The sequence below is a fragment of the Motacilla alba genome, chromosome 1A (assembly GCF_015832195.1).
Source record: "Motacilla alba alba isolate MOTALB_02 chromosome 1A, Motacilla_alba_V1.0_pri, whole genome shotgun sequence".
NCBI lineage: Eukaryota > Metazoa > Chordata > Aves > Passeriformes > Motacillidae > Motacilla > Motacilla alba.
Genome location: NC_052031.1, coordinates 25538503 through 25552102, shown reverse-complemented (window position 1 = coordinate 25552102; position 13600 = coordinate 25538503). Strand labels below are relative to the sequence as shown.

At 34.7% G+C, this 13600-nt stretch overlaps 1 protein-coding gene across 18 annotated transcripts in view; it reads left to right on the top strand.

Moving 5' to 3' along the window:
* Positions 1 to 13600, top strand: part of FOXP2 (forkhead box P2) — a 405492-nt gene that overhangs the window by 122635 nt on the left and 269257 nt on the right. For 2 of the 18 annotated variants that reach the window (XM_038153671.1, XM_038153676.1), the window contains one exon: positions 13173 to 13295. The exons of the other annotated variants lie outside the window; for them this stretch is intronic. The gene's annotated coding sequence lies outside the window, so the exon portion shown is untranslated. The remainder of the gene's footprint in view (positions 1 to 13172; positions 13296 to 13600) is intronic. 18 annotated transcript variants of the gene reach the window in all.

Below are 13600 nucleotides of genomic sequence, written 5' to 3'. Positions count from 1 at the left end.
TGGTTTTTGTCTTAATAGAACTCAACTCTATAGGAGTAAGTTTTAGAAAAAACTGAGAGCTCAGAGAAATGGGAAAGCAGACAAAACATGGGGTTTTTTTCTGACTAATGACTCATAGACAGTTTTGAAACTGTTAGTGATACATTTACATCTATGTTTTCTGAGTTACTTAGGCTTTAGAAAAAAAAGCTAAATAAATGCTGTTATGAATGATTATTAAATTGATCTAGCTCTTCTGTATTGTCATTTTGGAGCAGACATTGTGCTCATTCCACTTTATTTATGGCACTACAGGAAACAAAAACTTGAAACATCACAGCTCATGTACATGGATACGCATACATTCTGTATACTATTAAATATTTAGCCCATATGCATATGTTTATTTTGTATAGGGCAAACATAATTATGCTGTTAGATTGGTACAGAAGAATATCTTATATAGGTATGTTGCATCTGCACTGAAATTCTCTCAAGAGTTATGTAAGGAGTCCTTGCTGGTGACCATGTTGGTGACCAACATGTGAAAGATACAATATTTTCCACTGGCTGCACAATGGACTGGCACTAACTTTGTCCACAGGGAAGTCTAAACCTTTCCCATGTCTGCTCAGAAGGCAAAGGGGTTTTAATACTTCTGTAAGTGAATGAAAGGAGGGTTTACAGCATAATGCTGAAAGAGAAGGATGGTATCTGGTTTGCAAGAAGTAATTAGATGGGGTTTGATGGGCTTTGTCTTTATTATGGTTTCCAAGAGGAAGAATTTGAAACATAAACAGTACTTTATGCTTTGATGGAATTGTATTAGAATAGAGACACTATTTATTTTGGAATTTTTAATAATTTTTCTAGGGTGATTTTGAATAGCTATTAATTGGTGATTTGGGGGGAACTTGAAGTCAACTTTTGTCAAAAAGTAGTGCACATTGATAGAATTGAATTTGTGACCTGGAAATATGAGGCAGTAAGTTTTTGCTGTGATTATACATAATGTCAAACTATGGATTTAAACTGGTCAGCTTCTCAATTCAACTGAACAATAAATACAGTCTTGATAGTCTGATTTGCTGGGAAGAGCATTGTTGAAATAATCTGTTTTTTCCTCATATAAAATATGAACTTTTATCAGTTATTACAAAGTTTATGCTTTGGGAGGTATTTATGTGGCATCTAGGAATGATGCTCCACATTTGTTTGGATTATTCATTAATGATACTGTCTTGAAAAATGAGTTATTGCTTAAATAAACTGATTGTTTTGTGGTTTCTAGCACAGAAATTTTTAAAGAAAAGCTAGTTGAAAACTGATGTGTTTTCTCAGCTTTATGAAATGAGGAGAAAATGATGTGCATCTTAATAATTTTATGATTCTTTTTCCTATGTGACATGAATCAGAGAGGTGAGAACTCTTAATTTTTAACTGAACAGAATTCAGGTTCCTAAACATGGCGTGCTTGAGAACAGAGGACCATTACTGTAGTTGTCATGTAAAATGAAGTTGGAGTCTGAATCTCCTTTTTAGCTGTCAGCTTTATTAAGGAGCTACTGGTGTGTTGAACTAGGCACACACATTATATAAGTGGTGTGTGCTGGTGTCTGGGGGAATTTTCTCTCTCTCCACTGCTGCTTTATTAGGTCTTGCTCACTCACTGACTGCTGCCCAGCCTCACTGCAGCTCTCTGGCTGCAGCTCCAGCCCTGTAGCTCTAATGTAGATTGACGCCTTTGCCAGAGGACTGATTGAAACTTGTGTCTCACAGTTGCTAATGCTCACTCAACCATTTTATTGAAGATAAAGTAAATAAAATAGATTGCCATATGAGAATTCTCTGAAATCAAATGGAATAATTTGACAGGTTTAAGCCCATGAAAAAGCCTGAGCATTGAAACAGATGGGAATACTTTTTATGCACAATATACCAGGAAAAGGTGTCTACTGGCTTGCTGTTACACTGTTAATGGCTTTCACCAAAATTATAATTGTTGAAAATATCCTTTCCATTGGTGTTTAAATTGTTACTGGTCTCTAACAGAGAGATTATTTTTAATATAAAAGTAATGGATATACTGATTTTATTTTCTTATTGCTTCTGATTCTTTAAGAGCGGGGTGATAGATAACCAGTCTCTTAAAATGTAATTTAAAAAAAATAAGGGTGAGTTTAGTATTTGAGAAAATAATTCTGTGAAATGCAAAACAGATTGTTACTATATAGGTTTTAATCATTAAGTGATATCATTTGGAATATTACAATAATATTGCTAAAAAAAGCCCTAACATTTCTAAAAGTATAGCAATACATTACACAAGAGCTATGAGGTGCTAAAGTTATGGTGCCAAACTGCTCAGAATAATGGTCAACAAGTCCCGAATATTCTTTGCAATATTTTTATTTTATAAATAATTTCTGTGGATGAGCATTGTAGTATGTCTGTGTTATTTTCTGAAATACATAACAAGATTTGATTAAAGACACAATAGATGACATATGACAATTTTTTTAATCTGGATGAAAATGAATATTGGTCTTTTTAGTCACACTAGTGGACTCCTTCTTACTAGTTGGACCACTTCTTCCAGAAAGCAAGACACACCTGTGTTTTAGTTTAGTATAAAAAATTAGGGCAACTCAGAGTTAATAAAGGAAATAAATACAAAAGAAGTTTAAAAAAATATCAACAAAGGTGGCAGATGCAGTCTTGGTTTACCATTTGAAAACACATTCATTTAAATATCTAATACTAATTTTTCTTTTTTCTTTGTTTAAACAAAATCTGTGGGTTTTGGGGGTGGAGAAGAGAAAGATGTTATGTATCAATTTTATTTCATTTTTTAAACTTAAGAAATTAATTGTAAAAGATTGTGCTATTTGTACTTTTAGATGGGATACTAGGGAGGTTTCATGATAAGATTTCATGAATATTGGGTAAGGAACAAATTATGAATGAGCTATTTGAAAATGACCTACAGGAGTGTGTTGACAGATAGGAAAACATAGCAAGGATAGATTTCCAGGCTAAATGTTGGCCAGAATACACAGCTAGTTGTGCTGATGGTCAAAATAATATTTTCAATAAGACTGTGAATAAACCTAAGAAAGGTGAATTATACTCTTCCTTTTTTTTCACATCCTCTATGTATTTTTAAGAGCAGAAATTACTCTGTTGTGCTTATAAGGCAGAGCACTGGCCCCAGGTCTTTTTTCTCTTGTTGCCATGCTGATGACTGTATGTGGCCAAACTCTTAAAGTTCTCAAAGCAGTTCCAGACTTAAAATTTCAGCATTTACTCTATGGTGCTCTTTCTATTCATTCAGTATGATAAAAGGGTCATCAACACCTTTGTCTTTCCTTGGGACAGAATAAAAGAAGACACAAATCTGAAAAAAAAAAAAATCCAAAAAAACCCCCAAAAAACCACCAAAAACAACCAACCAACCAAAAAAAAAAAAACCCCACCCTGTTTTAACCCTTTCCTTTTCGATACCTGAAGTTTTTGGAAAGTCTTGCCATTCAGAGGGAACAGAAAACATTAACTTAGTTGCTTTTAATTTTATAAATATATATAAGTTCTTTGGATTTTTTCTGTGATAGGAGGTCCAAAACAAAGAATCCCTGCTCATGTCTGTGTTACATAGCCTTTTCTCTCTCTCATAGCTTTTTCTAGTTAAATTGCAAAGCCATTATGCCGTTAGCACAATCTTTGGGAAAAAATGCTGAGGCCCATGAGCACTCCAACACAGATTGATTTAGACAGAATAAAAGCTGGTTTTATCAAGAGAAAAGGAAGCCTCAACAGTAGTTTACTTTACTTGGGATTTCTCTAAAACTTAAGAAAATCAAATGTGCTGTTCCATATTGCTCAGAACAACTTATTTGTGCTGTTTTTCTCAGCATGGTCTCTTATTTGACTGTGTCTGAAGTAATTCTGATTTTACTCTTACTTTTTCCTATGTTCTTCAGCAACACAGTAAAAAAAAACCTATCTGTATTTTTGGCATGCTTTTGAAGTTACCTTATCAAGAAATCATTCTATGATAAATGTTATGAACTAGCTATTTTAAATCCTTATTAAAAAATGAATGAGTGTAGGCAGAAAAGAAAGCAATTCAGTACAAGTAACTACATATGGAAGAAATGGCATCACATGTAATTCCTGAAAATAAATGGGATCTTGAAAATGGAATAGATGTTTATTTGATTGCTTTGAGAGTTAGCCTCCCTAAAAAGCTGATTTTAAATGAGTTTTGTGTTTGTAAGTGGTACTTGTTAACTGTCTTGGGGAGTGATTTCTTCTCTTCTCTGGAAAATGCATTATGGGATCTAGGAAAGAAAGAGGTAATGATTTTTTTTTTTTTTTATATGGCTGCTGTCATCTAGGAACTGGACAGAGATCACTGTCCCTCAGGAACTAGGCCTCACAATTTTGAATGTAGTCTGTAAAACAGCTATTTAGTGGTAATTGTTGTCACTCACAGCCTATAGAATATGGATTTTGCTGGTTATTTGGTGGGGAAAATTGTGCTTAACTGCATCTTTCTTTTTCTTTTTTTTTTTTTTTTTTTGATAAATTCTCAAGTTCACAATTTAATTTTTGAATAAACTTGTTTTATTTTCCCTGAGCTTGACTTGTCTAGGGAAGTAAAACAGGTTTTTTTTTTGGTTCATGTGGTGGTTCTGGTCCTACATCCAAACATAAGCATATAGATTTGAGTACCTATGTATAAGTTTATTTAATTATGACAGATCCAGTGAAGGTTTTGCAAAAAAGCCTTTTGCAACCAGCCATGGGATCAAAGTCTTCAAAGTTCAAACTGCTTGATATATTTTGCACCATATATGTCTCTTCTCAAGAATAAGGCGTGGGACATGGTACCTCAGTATGTAAAATACAGAAATTTGATTCTAGAATCTATATACTTTGGTTAAGTATAGTTTTATAGGTAACAGCACTAATGGGAAGTGGACTGTAATTTTAACTCAATGCTTTTGTACTTGAGGGAGAAACTGCATTAAGTATTGTTTTAGATCTGTCGAGATACATATGGGTATATGGTTCCTGTAATTGAATTTGCAGCCTAAGATCATTCTGTGTTATTTGGGTGAAGCTATTTACTAAACACTTCAAATTAGAGCAGATGGATAGTGTGCTATGACAAAGACATGTGACCTCACGTCTTCAATGTCTTGCAGCTAATTTGAAACTAGTATTTATTATCTGCATGCTACCATCAAGTTCCTGAATATTTAACTTTCTTCTTTTCAAGATTAAAATTTTCTCTCATGGCCATTTGTCATTTATTTTTACTTAGTTTTCTCTTTTCTCTAAGATACATTTTCGGGATGTAATGCAAATCCAATTCTCTTTTTATCACTTAATAAAGAATTAGAACTATATCATATACAAAATTTCTACTCAGTCCAGTCAAAGGCTTTTATATATAAGTAGATGTATTTTCTCTCAAACTTGATGGTTGCTGCTTGTTTAAAAAAAGATAAATTCAGGGGTCTGTAATCTTTGCATCATCATACCTCACCTTCTTCTTAAATGGAATTTTACTTCTAAGATTGCTTCTTCTTAAAAGCATACAAACAAGCAAAAAATTCCAAAAACAACAAGCAAAAAACCAACAAAAAAACCCAACCCAACAAAACAAACTTCTTCACTGAAATTTTGCCTCAGGCTAGTTTCTCTCTGCTGGTTAAGTGGACTAAATGAATGACAGCATTATTATTTATTTTATTTTTGAAAATAAGGCTGAAATGTTGAACTGAATTACTGAATGAATGTAAAAATATTTAAAGTTTTCTCTCATAACAGAATCATTTTACATTTGCTTTTTTGAGCAATACTATTATAAAGAATGTGGAATATAAGCATTTCCATTTGTACATTTTTCATTCTCACTGTAGAAGTATTAGACTCACTCTACTGATAATCCTTTTAACTAAAGCACGTACTTATTTAATGAACAGGTACTTCAGTTCTAGCTGTCTTTTCCCTCTCTCCCAAATTCTTTATTGCCCCTCCACCAGAACTTGTAATTGCATTTTTTTCTTGTTTCTCTTCTTCATCCTGTCAAAAAGGAAACTAAATTAATGTGGAAAGGATGCCCAGTTGATGCCATAGAAAATTCATAACAGTTTGAACCATGTCCCTTGGTCTGCACTAAAGGTACACCTGGGGTCATTTTGTGTGGTCCTTTGGGCAGCTCTTGTGTGGCAGCAGGCAGCTCTGGTGCTGGGAAGGAAACAAACAGGAGGGAAAGGAAGGAGAGGGAAGGAGAGCCTTAACTGCTGCAGCTGTTTGCTAAGTGAGCAGATGTTGAAGCCCTTGAGCCTCCATAGAAAATCTTTTCCCAGGTCAATGCTTAATTCACACAAGTAATATGCCCCTAAAATTTGATCTAAGCACCAGCTTATTTTTTTTCCAAGGGAAGTTGTCCTGTTGCGGAAGTCCCAGAGTTACTTACTTATTCTTAAAATATAATGGAATAGTCCAGTTTCTTACAGTAAAGTAACATTTTCCCCCTGATTTTTTGCATCTTGAGCTTTTAGGAAAATGAGTATTTGCTATTTCTCTGTCTCTAGAAAATTTTCTGAATACTGTATATTTCGACATTATTAGAAACAGAGATCTGAAGAAGGATTATCATTTATATTATTTTATTTTTGCAATTCAGAAATATTTTTCATTAAAGGCATTTTAAAATTATTTGATTGATTAGGCTATGAAAAAGCTATGTATTGGATGGACTGAAGGTATTTTATAGGACAGTGTTTTAAAATTATTATGTTATGAACTTGAATGCCCTGTCCAGTACTCCATCAGAAGATGGAGCATGTGGTTCAATGACCTCTTTTTCATTTTGCAAACTTGACCTCTGTTCCCAACCTCGAGCCAAGGAAAGACAAAGCACTGTGACTGGCAGTTGATACCATGGAGGTACCATCTCCTGCATCCTCCTCGGGTCTCACAGTAGTAGCCAGTCTGCTGCACGGATGTGGAACTTTCCAGTAAAACTCTGTCCTTTGGTTGCCAAATTCACCTCCTGCATTACTTCTTTAGATGCCCTATAAAAATCCTCTCTTTCTTTCAACTTCTGCTCCAGAGACCTCTCTTTCCCTGATTAGCTCTGGCTGTGCAGAAGCACCTGGAGCAACACTGAGATATTTGAGAGAAGCTAGTTTGCTCCTCTGTAAGACAGAATGTCACATACACAGAGGCTGTTAGGGGTGTGTTTAGTTATTTCATCTGTGTTTATGCAGTTGTGTCTTTGTGAGAGTTGACTGGATCTGTCCCACATTGTTTTTGAGATAGATGATGAGGGTTTTCTTAAGTTAATAAAGATTTCTTCATTTCCTAGGAAGGTAATTCAAGGAAAATCCTAAGATACTCCTTAATATTTGGGATGTGATTTGGGCTGTGAAGGCTGCAGATAGCTTGCATGAAGATGGAGGGATTTATTCTGTCTGACAATGAAGTCCTTGATTTATGGTAACCTTTAAGGCTGTGCTGAAGATGTGTGTGAATACATACTGTCTTTTCTAGGAACCATGTTTGACAGAGCCATTAGCTATTGAGGCAAGTGGTTTTCACTTGTTAGTCTGTAGTAAAAACCATCTTTGCTGTGCATCTTTTTGATGCCCTTTAAAACTTAAAAGTTTACTGGCAAAATACAAAATTGTTTATGAAATTACAGTTGTAGGTGTGTTCTTCATTATATATTTTGGATTTATTTCAAGTGTCAGACATTTAAATTATTATCATATAATAACAGATAAAATGTCCAAATTAATGTGTAAGTTGACAAACGCTGTTAGTGTCTTCAAACTGTTGAAATGGAGTTACTTGGTATCTAAAAAAAAATGTCAGTTTCCTATAACTTTACAGGAAGTTATCAAGGAGGTTTTTTAATTTCTTAGTGCTTTGGTATATTTTAAATTTGCTCCATGTGCTGTGCTTGTTTATTTCCCTTAATCTAATAACTTTGCTAGTTATTTGCACTATACTGGTGAGTGGTTACTTCTATATAAGATGAAAAATGAAGATTATATATTGGACTGTGGGATGAAAGAAATATTTCTCTTATGTATTCAAACTGCCTAATAGGAATGAAAAGCAAAAGCATGTTCAATAATTTGATTTTGCCATGTAGTATAATAGTTGCTGTTAAATATAACTTCTGTGTTGCAAATACTAAAAAAATTAAAAACAACAAAAAATTAGGTTTGATCTCATTTGACCTTTCTGCCGTTCAGTCAGTTAGAAGGTTTGTAAGATGTTTAATTACCAAATGGTATGATCATTATTCATCTCATCATTTGATATATAACGTCAAGTGAATTGCCTCCCTGGAGTGCACTGTGTTTCACAGATCAATAGATTTAGTAAGAGCTTGAAGGAGAGCTTTATACATTCATAGAAAAGAAGGAAAAGTATATCCTCCTTGTAAAATGGCTTATGTAGTTATTCTGTGAGCTTTGCTGACTTATTGTTTTATTTACGTCTCAGGAATACAAAATCCTGTAACATAAAGGCATTTATTAAAATATTTTAAACCTCTTTACGAAAAAAAAATACTGCTATCCTACTCTACGTTATCAACCAGCTTTAAAAGTCAGTCCTGACCATCTTCATTTATTTGTTTAAAAATTATACTTATTAAAACAGATTTTTCCTTTGACACAGCAACACATGGTATGATGAAAGACTGTCTAAATACAATAGACCCTATTGCTTACACTATTCACATTTTTGGTCTCTGCAATTTAAGTAGGTATGGTTAGTCTTAACTGATTTGGGTTGTTGTATAATGTTTGTGGGGTTTTGAGGGGTTTTTTTCATTCTTTGTGTCAAGGATATTTACGCACACTTCCAGAGGAGAGGATAAAGCTTGTTCCTAATTGACCTATTTAATATCAATGATTTTTAAAAAATATTATGATAATTTATAATTAATTGTATTAAGGATAATTACATACAGGATGCTGCACGTTTACTTAGGCTTTTCTGAGTGTATTATATTACTCTTGTCCAATATAGATGAGCAATCTTTGAGCATGTCTGTCTGATTTCTTACCCTTGATAGAAGGGCTTTTCAAATGACTGGAAGAGACTTCTACGAGTGCTCAAGCACTGGTATTTTTTGCTGTTTTTCTTCTGTAAGTTTTACGTGCTTGATTTGCTCTTTTGACTTACCGGCTTTCTGCTTGAAAACTAAAAAAAGCAAAACTAAATTTTTCTTTAACTTTTATTAACAAAGGTAAGCTTTTTAGCTTAAATTTATGCCTTGTTGTTTGTCCTTGCATCAGTCAGGCACTGAGGAAACTGCATTTCAGCTAAGCAAATCTTCCCTGCTGCGGGACAGAAGCAACATTTACTTGAAAATTCTGCTCCCTTATTCATCTGTCACTTATAACCCATCATCTACTCAAAGATTAATTTGAATTGTGAACAATATCTAAGCTTCCTTAATCCCTTGCTCTTGTCCTTTTTCCTGAGCTGCTGTACTGTGACGGAAAGGCCATAATTCTGAAGCTTCTTATTCCTCAGGCCTACCTAAAGTAACTCCCATTGGGAGCCAATTGATGTTTTAGCAAGGAAATTCTTACCTGCTTCTGAGAACAACCTGGAAAAATTGTCAGGAGACATTCACACTCTTAGATGTTCACGCTGTGGAATTCTTGTAAATGTAAAATCTAATTTGTCTGGGTTCTTTGCACCAGCATTGTTCAAGGTCAGATGAAATTGTGTGAAATACAAGGCAGCGTTTCTGATATTCCATTCCTTTTTCTATATGTGCAACATTTTTCACCTGATCAGCAAATCAAGTAGTGAAAAAAAGTCATTAACAATTAAAGTAAATTGTGACATATACTTAGCATCTTTTAGAACTGTATGTATCTTTGTCATCTCTTCCAGGACATTCTTGTTAAAGAAGAATTCATTTGTTGCTGTTTGCATTTATTTGCCCATATATATTTCCTGTTGTCAGTAAATAGCTTAATGCGATATGTTCTTGAAGTTCAAAGTCCGTTTTGGATGAAAAATAATAAGTTTTTAATAAGTAAAATAATAAATATTTAATTTAGGAATAATTTCTGTTGTAGTTTGGTAGGTGCTTTAGATGTTAGGGTAAAGGATAAATTACCAACAAAGTACAGCAACACTCTGGAATACTGTGTTCAATTTAAGAAGATGTGATGGTCTATGAATGCATCTAGAGGAGGGCACAAAACTGATGAACAGGCTGGAGGAAATGTCCCATGAAGAGTGGCCAAGGACTTTGGGTTTATCAGGTTTGGAGAAAAGGACACTGAGGGGTGACCTCATTGCTCTGTGCAGCTTCCCCAGGAGGGGACGGGGAGATGGAGCAGCTGATCACTTCTCCCTGGGATCCAGTGATAGGATTTGTGGGAATACTTCAAAGCTGCACCAGGGGTATCTGACTGGACATTTGGCAACATTTCTTTATGAAGACGTTGGTCAAACACTGAAGCAGGCTTCTTGAAGTGGTGGTGCACGTCCCAAGCCTGGCAGTGTTTACACTGTCCTTAATGACATTTAAACTTTTGGCAGCCTGGATTGGTCAGGCAGCTGGATTAGAGGATAGTTGCATGTTCCCTTCCAAGTGAAAATAGTCTATGCTCTGCTCTGCTATCCTATAGAATCATGGGATCACTAAGGCTGGAAAATACCTCACCCCGTGTATGCTATGCTATTCTAGACAGCTGTGGTAGCAGTCACAAATTACTTGTTTTTGAAGTATTTTTATGACGAGTTTACAGAGGTGTGAGTACGGAAATTGAGATTGTTCTTTCCAGACAGTGTTCCTGAAAGTTTCTGCAGTGAAACATATATGTTGACAAGGTTCACAAAGCATCACTTTCCTTGTCCTGACATCATCCCATAGTGACAGGAAGGCAAAAGCAATAGGAAAAGGCAGATGCACTTAGGTTCTGGGTCCTGTCCCACTCTAGATACTGGAGCTCAAAAGGTTTTCCAAGATGTTTCAGATGGATATGAATATTGTGTTTTATCTTAAGTCCTTTGGACCTGTTAGGAACTTAAAAAAAACAGTAAGGAATGCATTAATTAAGATCAACTTTTGGAGGATATAGTATTCAGAAATATTTGCCAAATATAAATGTAAGTTTATTCTGTATGATGCCATTTTGAGCTAAAAAAGAGAGTTAAGGAAACACCATGTATTTATGTAGAAAATAATCTGGAGTATTACACATTAATATCCATTTTTGTATCTGTTTGAAGCAACAAGTAGTGGAGTTTGCAGTATTAGATTTGCATCATTGGAGTTGAGGACAAGGAAGACCTCTTATAAAACTAATTTCCTTTACAATTAAAGGAGAAAAGAATCTTGAGAGCCCTAAAATTCCTTCAGAAATAAAGCTCAGGACAAAGAGTGGAAAGTCATCACAATTTGTATCCAGAAACATAAAAACTCTCATAAAAAGTGAGTTTACAGAGCCATCTTCATAAAAAAAAGGATAGTTGTACAGTTTGAAAACTCATGAAGTAAGAAGTCTTGGTTGTTTTTCTCTCCATAACATTAATGTATATTCATTGACAGCCATAGTTAATGTGCACTGCAACAAGAGATGTAGGTAAAGCTTGCAGTAAATTAACTTTGCAATTAAGTCTGATCAGGTTTTGCTTTACTGAAAGAGAGGGACTGTGGATCTGTTGATCTCCAAATTGCATCTGAGTTGAATAGTTTGTTCATCCCTTGTTTTGCTCTTTGGTTACAAACTGCTCTTGGAAGCTCCATAGCCATGAATCTGTGACTTCCCCTCTGAGATTTACTTTGTCACAACTGGAAAGTATGGTCTTAAAAAATGAATGGTGTACAGGCATGGTGAAAATGTTATGTTTTGAGTTTTTCACTCCTTTTTCCACAAGTAATTGTATGCTGGTATTTAAGAGGAAATTTACTACAGAAATTTTAAGAAAATTGATCGAGTTTTAATAATCTGGTAAAGTTCAAAGCATTTGTTTATTTACTTAACTGGAATTGCAGTGTGATACCAGGACAGGATGAATTTAAAAGTAAGATTTTACATGGGTCCTCATAATAGTCTTCCTTTCAAAAATCAGACCACCAGATAAAAAACAGCATCCTCTCTCAAAAGAAAACCCCAAAACAACGGACAAATAAACACTTCCCTTCCCCCTCCCACCTAACCTACAGAAAAACCCCAAAACCTACAAAACCAACCTAAAACACCTGCAGGAACCCCACAATACCAAAACTCAGAAAACCAAAAGTCATGGTCAGGATTTTATGATCATAGAAATATGACTGTACAATGTTGTGTGTTGTATTTGTTGAAGTAATTTGTGGAATTATGTTTTCTTGTTCATAAAATATTTGTTGTTGGTGTTGTTTGGGTTTTTTTGCCTCCTTTCTTCCTCACCCAACCTTTTTATTCAACCAAATAGAACAAACAAACAAAGCAAGCTCTAAAATTCTGGTAATTTAAATAAACTGTACATGATGGATAAATTACAGAAATACTGAGATTACAGATTTTGTGATCCATGGCAAAAGAATTGCCACCTGGAATTTTCAGTTATTTGTATTTGATACACTAATCTTCTGAGGTTCCAAATCTGGGGCTACACACTAATGCTCTGTTCCTATCCCATTTCTTTGAAAGGGAGTGTGTGGGTGTGGCAGAATATTTTTCTTTTAATGTATAGTGTTTAATCAGTTCTTGTTATTAGTAATTTAGAACCTGGTTTATTAAAACACCATTGTAAAGTACAGTGTCCCTTTCAGGTAAGTTTTGTGTGTCACTCTCTTGTAACCATTCAATGTAAAATGTTCATTTTGTGTCTTGGAACAAGTATTTCTGTACCGAAATGTCAGTAATTTTTATTTGGAAAGACATAAAATTGAGAAGATACTGTAAATAGTCAGATCTTGGAGACACCTTCCTGTAAATGAAATAATTTCTTAAATAAGGATTGGGTAGGTTTGTGAATAGCTATTAAAAAACCCCTAAAATATTAATGTCAAATACTAAATATACTTTTCCAAAAGTTATTAACTTTTTATTGGACTTGAATATATGATAATTCTGTTAGGGTCTGGTTTCTCTGTTTATCTTTAAATTATAAAGACAAGATCATTTTTCTTGGTTTTCTTACAGTTCTGTGCTTAACAGTCAATATTGGAACTATTTTGTGGACACTCAGGTGTTGTTCAACAGCAGTCACTCTCCTCTGTATCATGATGTGGGATTCCTGCAGAGTCTATGTCTGTGGGACAGGAGGTACAGAGACTCTTAATAATTGCATCTTTATTTTGCTTTTCAGGCAGGTTCTGCAGCCATTGCTGTGTTTATCAGAGCTATGGCTAGATGGGTCACAGCGTTTGGACTGGCTAGTTTCACACTAGCTCCAGTAATTATGTGGAAAATGTGGTTGCAACAGTGGCTGCAGCATGCCTCAACCTCAGTCTAGGTCTTTTAAAGGGGCATGAAAAGATCAGCTTTAGTTAATGCAGCTTCTCCTGCATTTTGAGGAAGTCTCTCTTCTCTGACTTTCTGCCCTAGTAGAAGAGTAGCGGAAGTGTCTG